Source organism: Cyclopterus lumpus, chromosome 8, assembly GCF_009769545.1.
Source record: "Cyclopterus lumpus isolate fCycLum1 chromosome 8, fCycLum1.pri, whole genome shotgun sequence".
Lineage (NCBI taxonomy): Eukaryota > Metazoa > Chordata > Actinopteri > Perciformes > Cyclopteridae > Cyclopterus > Cyclopterus lumpus.
In genome coordinates this window covers 284,331-293,465 of record NC_046973.1, presented here as the reverse complement: position 1 = coordinate 293,465, position 9,135 = coordinate 284,331, and the positions used below count along the sequence as shown (strand labels likewise).

General features: G+C 40.4%; 1 protein-coding gene across 2 annotated transcripts in view; it reads left to right on the top strand.

Annotated features, from left to right (window-relative positions):
• Positions 1 to 9,135, top strand: part of abi3a (ABI family, member 3a) — a 31,350-nt gene that overhangs the window by 2,114 nt on the left and 20,101 nt on the right. The window lies entirely within an intron of this gene.

Here is a 9,135-nt window from a genome sequence, read left to right as displayed (position 1 = left end):
TTCGGGACTAAAAGGATCTCTGCTGCCTGTTAGAGACTCTTAAAGGGACGTGTGTGTGTGTGTGTGTGTGTGTGTGTGTGTGTGTGTGTGTGTGTGTGTGTGTGTGTGTGTGTGTGTGTGTGTGTGTGTGTGTGTGTGTGTGTGTGTGTGTGTGTGTGTGTGTGTGTGTGTGTGTGTGTGTGTGTGTGTGTGTGTGTGTGTGTGTGTGTGTGTGTGAATAGAGGGTCTGACTCAATGAATGGAGCCTCTGTTCTCCGGCTGCTTTGTGTTCTCTTCAGTGATTTAGTCGTATGATAGTTCTGCATTCCTTCCCTTTTATTTGACCTTCTTTTATTTCATGAATCACCTATGTTCAATGTATTTTATTTGTGATGTGTTACGTTTCATAACTAATGTTTAATAACTGTAATGTCGGAAATCAAAAGCTGCCTTCGACTCATGAAATGTTTTTCACACATGTTATTTAACATGTTATTGGATCACATGTTCCTCTGTATCAACATGTTATTGGATCACATGTTCCTCTGTATCAACATGTTATTGGATCACATGTTCCTCTGTATCAACATGTTGTTGGATCACATGTTCCTCTGTATCAACATGTTGTTGGATCACATGTTCCTCTGTATCAACATGTTGTTGGATCACATGTTCCTCTGTATCAACATGTTGTTGGATCACATGTTCTTCTGTATCAACATGTTGTTGGATCACATGTTCCTCTGTATCAACATGTTATTGGATCACATGTTCTTCTGTATCAACATGTTGTTGGATCACATGTTCCTCTGTATCAACATGTTGTTGGATCACATGTTCCTCTGTATCAACATGTTATTGGATCACATGTTCTTCTGTATCAACATGTTGTTGGATCACATGTTCCTCTGTATCAACATGTTATTGGATCACATGTTCTTCTGTATCAACATGTTATTGGATCACATGTTCCTCTGTATCAACATGTTATTGGATCACATGTTCTTCTGTATCAACATGTTATTGGATCACATGTTCTTCTGTATCAACATGTTATTGGATCACATGTTCCTCTGTATCAACATGTTATTGGATCACATGTTCCTCTGTATCAACATGTTATTGGATCACATGTTCTTCTGTATCAACATGTTGTTGGATCACATGTTCCTCTGTATCAACATGTTATTGGATCACATGTTCCTCTGTATCAACATGTTGTTGGATCACATGTTCCTCTGTATCAACATGTTATTGGATCACATGTTCCTCTGTATCAACATGTTGGATCACATGTTCCTCTGTATCAACATGTTGTTGGATCACATGTTCCTCTGTATCAACATGTTATTGGATCACATGTTCTTCTGTATCAACATGTTATTGGATCACATGTTCCTCTGTATCAACATGTTGTTGGATCACATGTTCCTCTGTATCAACATGTTGTTGGATCACATGTTCCTCTGTATCAACATGTTGTTGGATCACATGTTCTTCTGTATCAACATGTTGTTGGATCACATGTTCTTCTGTATCAACATGTTATTGGATCACATGTTCTTCTGTATCAACATGTTATTGGATCACATGTTCTTCTGTATCAACATGTTGTTGGATCACATGTTCTTCTGTATCAACATGTTATTGGATCACATGTTCCTCTGTATCAACATGTTGTTGGATCACATGTTCTTCTGTATCAACATGTTATTGGATCACATGTTCTTCTGTATCAACATGTTATTGGATCACATGTTCTTCTGCATTACGGTTTTGTTGGATCACATGTTCCTCTGTATCAACATGTTATTGGATCACATGTTCTTCTGCATTACGGTTTTGTTGGATCACATGTTCCTCTGTATCAACATGGTGTTGGATCATATGTTCCTCTGTATCAACATGTTGTTGGATCACATGTTCTTCTGCATTACGGTTTTGTTGGATCACATGTTCCTCTGTATCAACATGTTGTTGGATCACATGTTCCTCTGTATCAACATGTTGTTGGATCACATGTTCCTCTGTATCAACATGTTGTTGGATCACATGTTCCTCTGTATCAACATGTTGTTGGATCACATGTTCCTCTGTATCAACATGTTGTTGGATCACATGTTCCTCTGTATCAACATGTTATTGGATCACATGTTCCTCTGTATCAACATGTTGTTGGATCACATGTTCCTCTGTATCAACATGTTGTTGGATCACATGTTCCTCTGTATCAACATGTTGTTGGATCACATGTTCCTCTGTATCAACATGTTGTTGGATCACATGTTCCTCTGTATCAACATGTTGTTGGATCACATGTTCCTCTGTATCAACATGTTGTTGGATCACATGTTCCTCTGTATCAACATGTTGTTGGATCACATGTTCCTCTGTATCAACATGTTGTTGGATCACATGTTCCTCTGTATCAACATGTTATTGGATCACATGTTCTTCTGTATCAACATGTTATTTGATCACATGTTCCTCTGTATCAACATGTTGTTGGATCACATGTTCCTCTGTATCAACATGTTATTGGATCACATGTTCTTCTGTATCAACATGTTATTGGATCACATGTTCTTCTGTATCAACATGTTGTTGGATCACATGTTCCTCTGTATCAACATGTTGTTGGATCACATGTTCCTCTGTATCAACATGTTATTGGATCACATGTTCTTCTGTATCAACATGTTGTTGGATCACATGTTCTTCTGTATCAACATGTTGTTGGATCACATGTTCCTCTGTATCAACATGTTATTGGATCACATGTTCCTCTGTATCAACATGTTGTTGGATCACATGTTCTTCTGTATCAACATGTTGTTGGATCACATGTTCTTCTGTATCAACATGTTGTTGGATCACATGTTCTTCTGTATCAACATGTTGTTGGATCACATGTTCTTCTGTATCAACATGTTGTTGGATCACATGTTCCTCTGTATCAACATGTTGTTGGATCACATGTTCCTCTGTATCAACATGTTGTTGGATCACATGTTCCTCTGTATCAACATGTTATTTGATCACATGTTCCTCTGTATCAACATGTTGTTGGATCACATGTTCCTCTGTATCAACATGTTGTTGGATCACATGTTCTTCTGCATTACGGTTTTGTTGGATCACATGTTCCTCTGTATCAACATGTTGTTGGATCACATGTTCTTCTGTATCAACGTGTTGTTGGATCACATGTTCTTCTGTATCAACGTGTTGTTGGATCACATGTTCCTCTGTATCAACATGTTGTTGGATCACATGTTCCTCTGTATCAACATGTTGTTGGATCACATGTTCCTCTGTATCAACATGTTGTTGGATCACATGTTCTTCTGCATTACGGTTTTGTTGGATCACATGTTCCTCTGTATCAACATGTTGTTGGATCACATGTTCTTCTGCATTAAGGTTTTGTTGGATCACATGTTCTTCTGTATCAACGTGTTGTTGGATCACATGTTCCTCTGTATCAACATGTTGTTGGATCACATGTTCCTCTGTATCAACATGTTGTTGGATCACATGTTCCTCTGTATCAACATGTTGTTGGATCACATGTTCTTCTGTATCAACATGTTATTGGATCACATGTTCCTCTGTATCAACATGTTGTTGGATCACATGTTCCTCTGTATCAACATGTTATTGGATCACATGTTCCTCTGTATCAACATGTTGTTGGATCACATGTTCCTCTGCATTAAGGTTTTGTTGGATCACATGTTCCTCTGTATCAACATGTTGTTGGATCACATGTTCCTCTGTATCAACATTTTGTTGGATCACATGTTCTTCTGTATCAACATGTTATTGGATCACATGTTCCTCTGTATCAACATGTTGTTGGATCACATGTTCCTCTGTATCAACATGTTATTGGATCACATGTTCCTCTGTATCAACATGTTGTTGGATCACATGTTCCTCTGCATTAAGGTTTTGTTGGATCACATGTTCCTCTGTATCAACATGTTGTTGGATCACATGTTCCTCTGCATTAAGGTTTTGTTGGATCACATGTTCTTCTGTATCAACATGTTATTGGATCACATGTTCCTCTGTATCAACATGTTGTTGGATCACATGTTCTTCTGTATCAACATGTTATTGGATCACATGTTCCTCTGTATCAACATGTTGTTGGATCACATGTTCTTCTGCATTACGGTTTTGTTGGATCACATGTTCCTCTGTATCAACATGTTGTTGGATCACATGTTCCTCTGTATCAACATTTTGTTGGATCACATGTTCTTCTGCATTAAGGTTTTGTTGGATCACATGTTCTTCTGTATCAACATGTTGTTGGATCACATGTTCCTCTGTATCAACATGTTGTTGGATCACATGTTCTTCTGCATTACGGTTTTGTTGGATCACATGTTCCTCTGTATCAACATGTTGTTGGATCACATGTTCCTCTGTATCAACATGTTGTTGGATCACATGTTCTTCTGCATTAAGGTTTTGTTGGATCACATGTTCTTCTGTATCAACATGTTGTTGGATCACATGTTCTTCTGTATCAACGTGTTGTTGGATCACATGTTCCTCTGTATCAACATGTTGTTGGATCACATGTTCTTCTGTATCAACATGTTGTTGGATCACATGTTCTTCTGTATCAACGTGTTGTTGGATCACATGTTCCTCTGTATCAACATGTTGTTGGATCACATGTTCTTCTGTATCAACATGTTGTTGGATCACATGTTCTTCTGTATCAACATGTTGTTGGATCACATGTTCCTCTGTATCAACATGTTGTTGGATCACATGTTCCTCTGTATCAACATGTTGTTGGATCACATGTTCCTCTGTATCAACATTTTGTTGGATCACATGTTCTTCTGTATCAACATGTTATTGGATCACATGTTCCTCTGTATCAACATGTTGTTGGATCACATGTTCCTCTGTATCAACATGTTATTGGATCACATGTTCCTCTGTATCAACATGTTGTTGGATCACATGTTCCTCTGCATTAAGGTTTTGTTGGATCACATGTTCCAATTGTAAGATTCGTGTTCAAAGCTCCGGGTCCCGTGGCCGCAGGAAATTCAGGATTCAAGTTAAAGTTTAACAATATTTAATGGCAAAGATAATACTCATGTAGCGTTCACGATCGTGGGGCCAGAAAGGAGGAACTCTCCACAGACGAACTGCAGCTCCCAGGGAGCCACAGACCGGGGCTGTCTCGAGTCTCCAGACCAGTAGAACCATGTCTCCAGACCAGTAGAACCAAGAACCATGTCTCCAGACCAGTAGAACCATGTCTCCAGACCAGTAGAACCATGTCTCCAGTCCAGTAGAACCTTGTCTCCAGACCAGTAGAACCATGTCTCCAGTCCAGTAGAACCTTGTCTCCAGACCAGTAGAACCATGTCCCCAGAACAAATGCTCGGCTATTAGTATGGTCATGCAAATGAATTCACACCTAAAGGTTAGTTCCATTGGTCAGTTCAAAGGATGCCGCCATTCTGTTCGCTACGCCAATTAGTAAACAGGCGAGGTCAAAGCTCACTCTTCCGGTCAAGGACAGGAAGTTCCCCTTCACAATAAAACCCTATTATCCTGCCTTCCGAATAAAAGCAACACATTAGGTTTCAATCGGCATCCATTTTAACTATTGTCTAAACAATAAAACATTCATTCTTTCTCATGCATCATACAGTTAATCATTACATTTGTCATTAAAACAGAATAATAAAACAGTGATCCTCTCTTATGTTTCACAATACATTCCTCCAGAATATTCCTCATAATATCCCAAATTAATTATCATATCTTTCTTTATGTATTAATTTAAAACATAAACTTCTCTTATCTACATGTGCAAATATATATAAAATCCACTACAACCTAACAGTCCCTCCTTTTATACTATTCCATAGTATAAACAACTTGTATTGGATTTTATTTCACCGCACTGTAAACATCACTGTAATACAATCTTTATTATCAATACCTGTGGAAGAAAAAACAATATCACTCCCTCCTTTTGACCCTGCTCTGCAAAGTAACTAAAGTCTAGGAGTGTTGTGATCAGATATGTGTCTATCTGTGCATATGTCTATGTGCATCTTCTTTCTCTGCACTCTCATCTCCTCCATGGTCTCCTTTCTCTGCACTCTCATCTTCTCCATGGTCTCCTTTCTCTGCACTCTCATCTTCTCCATGGTCTCCTTTCTCTGCATGCTCATCTCCTCCATGGTCTCCTCTCTCTGCATGCTCATCTCCTCCATGGTCTCCTCTCTCTGCATGCTCATCTCCTCCATGGTCTCCTCCTCTGCATTCCTCCATTCCTCGATTTCCTCGAGTAAAAGGAAAACAGCAAGTTCAAACACTATATTTATTTTATTATCATCATACTTCTGTGATTTTTTTATAATTTGAATCAATGTGTTAAAGGTGCACGATACTCCTCTGTGGGCAGCACATCTGTTGGTGAGGTCCATCACAGCAGGCAGCCAGGTACACAATGAAGGTCGACGATGGAGAGACGAGTGTAGCTGTGGGAGAGAATTAAAACACACAGAGCGGCTTTCTGCGCCGGCTCTAACTAAAGTTGGATATCTGAAATATACTTGGAAATAATTTCATATTTCCAGAACCAATTCTCCAACATGTCTGAGAAGTAGTCATTCTATTTCTATGTTTTCTTTTAATCTTCTAAAAAATTATTTCTTAAGGAACTGAATTATCCAGGTTCGGACTAGCAATCTCAAACTAAATTATCAAGGATCAGATTAGCAATCTCGAACTCCGTGTGAGGAACAGCTTCTCACCCGTGGGAGGAATCAACTATTAAATGCGCTTCTGTTGTCCAACGGAGTCTTAATTACTCGTCCAATCCCATCTATTTTAAATTATTTATCTCTTAATTTATTTATCTCTGCGGATTATATTAAATGTAATTGATCAACTCTATGTTCTTTTAACTATTTCAAATCCTGCTAGGATCTGATTGCGAGCTGGTATTAGTCTGGCTCTCCTCTCTTGCTCGAACACCTACTGAAAGAGAAAATGAAATCTCTCATTTCTTCTCAAAAATATTTGCAGCTAGGTATTTTGTGCCATGACATATTTCAGCTATCTTTGACATAATCGTCCGATTAGCTCTCTCGACTATACCCTGTGATTGTGGGTGGTAGACTGCTCCGTGTGCGTGTGTAATTCCTAGGTGTCTTTCCACCTCTTGTAAGTGTTTGTGTGCAAAGTGTGTGCCGTGGTCAGACCCTATTCTCCTTGGAACTTCATATCTCGGGATGAGTTCCTTCTTCGGCCATTTTAAGACTGTCTTTGAGTCTTCTTTCTTGCAGGGGATCGCTTCCACCCATCGGGTGTATCTGTCGATCATCACGAGTAGGTATCTGAAACCTCTCTTCCTGTTTTTTGCACCCATATCGGTGTAGTCGATGCATATTTCTTTGAATGGAGCATCTGGCACTGGGAACTCTCCTTGTGGACATCTGTATGGTCTTTTCATACTAAAATCATTGCAGGTGGGACATTCATGGTGATGAGTTTCACCATCTCAGTCATATAGGATGCCACCAGAGGATGGAAACTTCCTCCTCTGTTCTTTTGGGATTCACGTGAGAGGGACCATGTGCCTGTCTGATGAGACCTTGACACATCCTTGCAGGTGCCACTATGTCCATCATGTGATCTCCAGAGTCCTTTCTTTTGGACGGCTCCATTGTGTGTCCACTGATTCTGCTCTGCTCTGCTTCTTTCTGCATGAGCTTGATGTCTTCTATTCCGAGTTTTGGGAGTTCCGGTGCGGCTATGTCTGTCCTTTGTTTCACATAGCCTGCTGCCTTCTTTGCTGCGAGGTCAGCGGCTTTGTTGCCTTCTGCCACTTTTGTCTTTGTGGTCTGGTGTCCTTTACACTTCATCACTGCTACGTGTCGTGGTAGCAGGATGGCTCTCAGTAATTGCTCCAATTGACTTTTGTGCTTTACTGGTGTGTTTGCTGTAGTCAAGAATCCTCTTCTCAACCACTGGGGACCGTCTACATGTACGGCTCCATGTGCATAGGCTGAATCAGTGTAAACATTGACTGATTTCCCTTCTGCATATTCCAGTGCTTTTGTCAATGCCACTACTTCTGCTAGTTGTGCAGATGCTGGTTGTGCGATGATTTCCGCAAAGATGGTTTTATGTTTTTTCTCTTGTTGTTGCACGACTGAGTATGCGGCAATATTTCCATCTTCTCCTCTGTGACAGCTTCCATCCGTGAACAGTGTTAGTTCAGGATTGTCCAGTGGTTCTGTTTCCAGATCCATTCTGACTTTGAGATCTGTTCTTGCAATCTCTGCGCAGTTGTGCGGTTCTTCCAGATTCACATTAAGTCCATCGGCCATGTTGGTTGGCTCGTATGTGAATGCGATGTGTGGCTGTTGTAAGACTTTTGAAATCTTATCCTGTCTTACTGCTGTCATTGAGAATGCACTTGAGGTCAAATAGGCAAGAACTCCATGTTCTGTGTTGACCTTGAGCTCGTGACACATCACCACATGAGCAGTTTTCTCAATTGCTCTTTTCAGCGCTGCCAAGTGTCTTGTACAACCTGTTTGACCTTTTTCGATGTGGTCTAACTTCGAGCTGTAGTACATTAGTTCTCTTTCCTCCCTCCTTTTTCTGAAACAAAACAGCGGACACTATCCCGCTTGATTCAGAAACATCAAGGTCGAAGGGCCTGTTGTGGTCAGGTGTAGACAGCTTTGAGGCTTAGCCAACTTCTTGTTTGGTCTTTGCGAATGCCTCTTCTGCATCATTTGTCCATGTGAGCAGGGCTTCCATGTTTCGGCTTCCTGCTTCAGTTTGCATGTCTCTGAATGGCTGTGTGAGAGACGTGAAGTCAGAAACGTAGTGTCGACTGTAGCCTGTTAGGCCCAGGAATGACAGCATCTCTTGTACTGTCTTTGGTTTAGCTGCACTCAAAATGGCCGACCTCTGTCCCGCAGACAGAGCGCACGAGTCTCCTGAGATCAGTTGTCCCAGGAATGACACTGCATTTTTGCAATCTGAGTCTTTGAGCGCTTCACCTCATAACCTGCTTTGGTTAACAGCATTAGAAGGTCTTTCGTCACTCTAAGACAAATTGCTGCAGTTGGTGCAGCTTAACAGCAG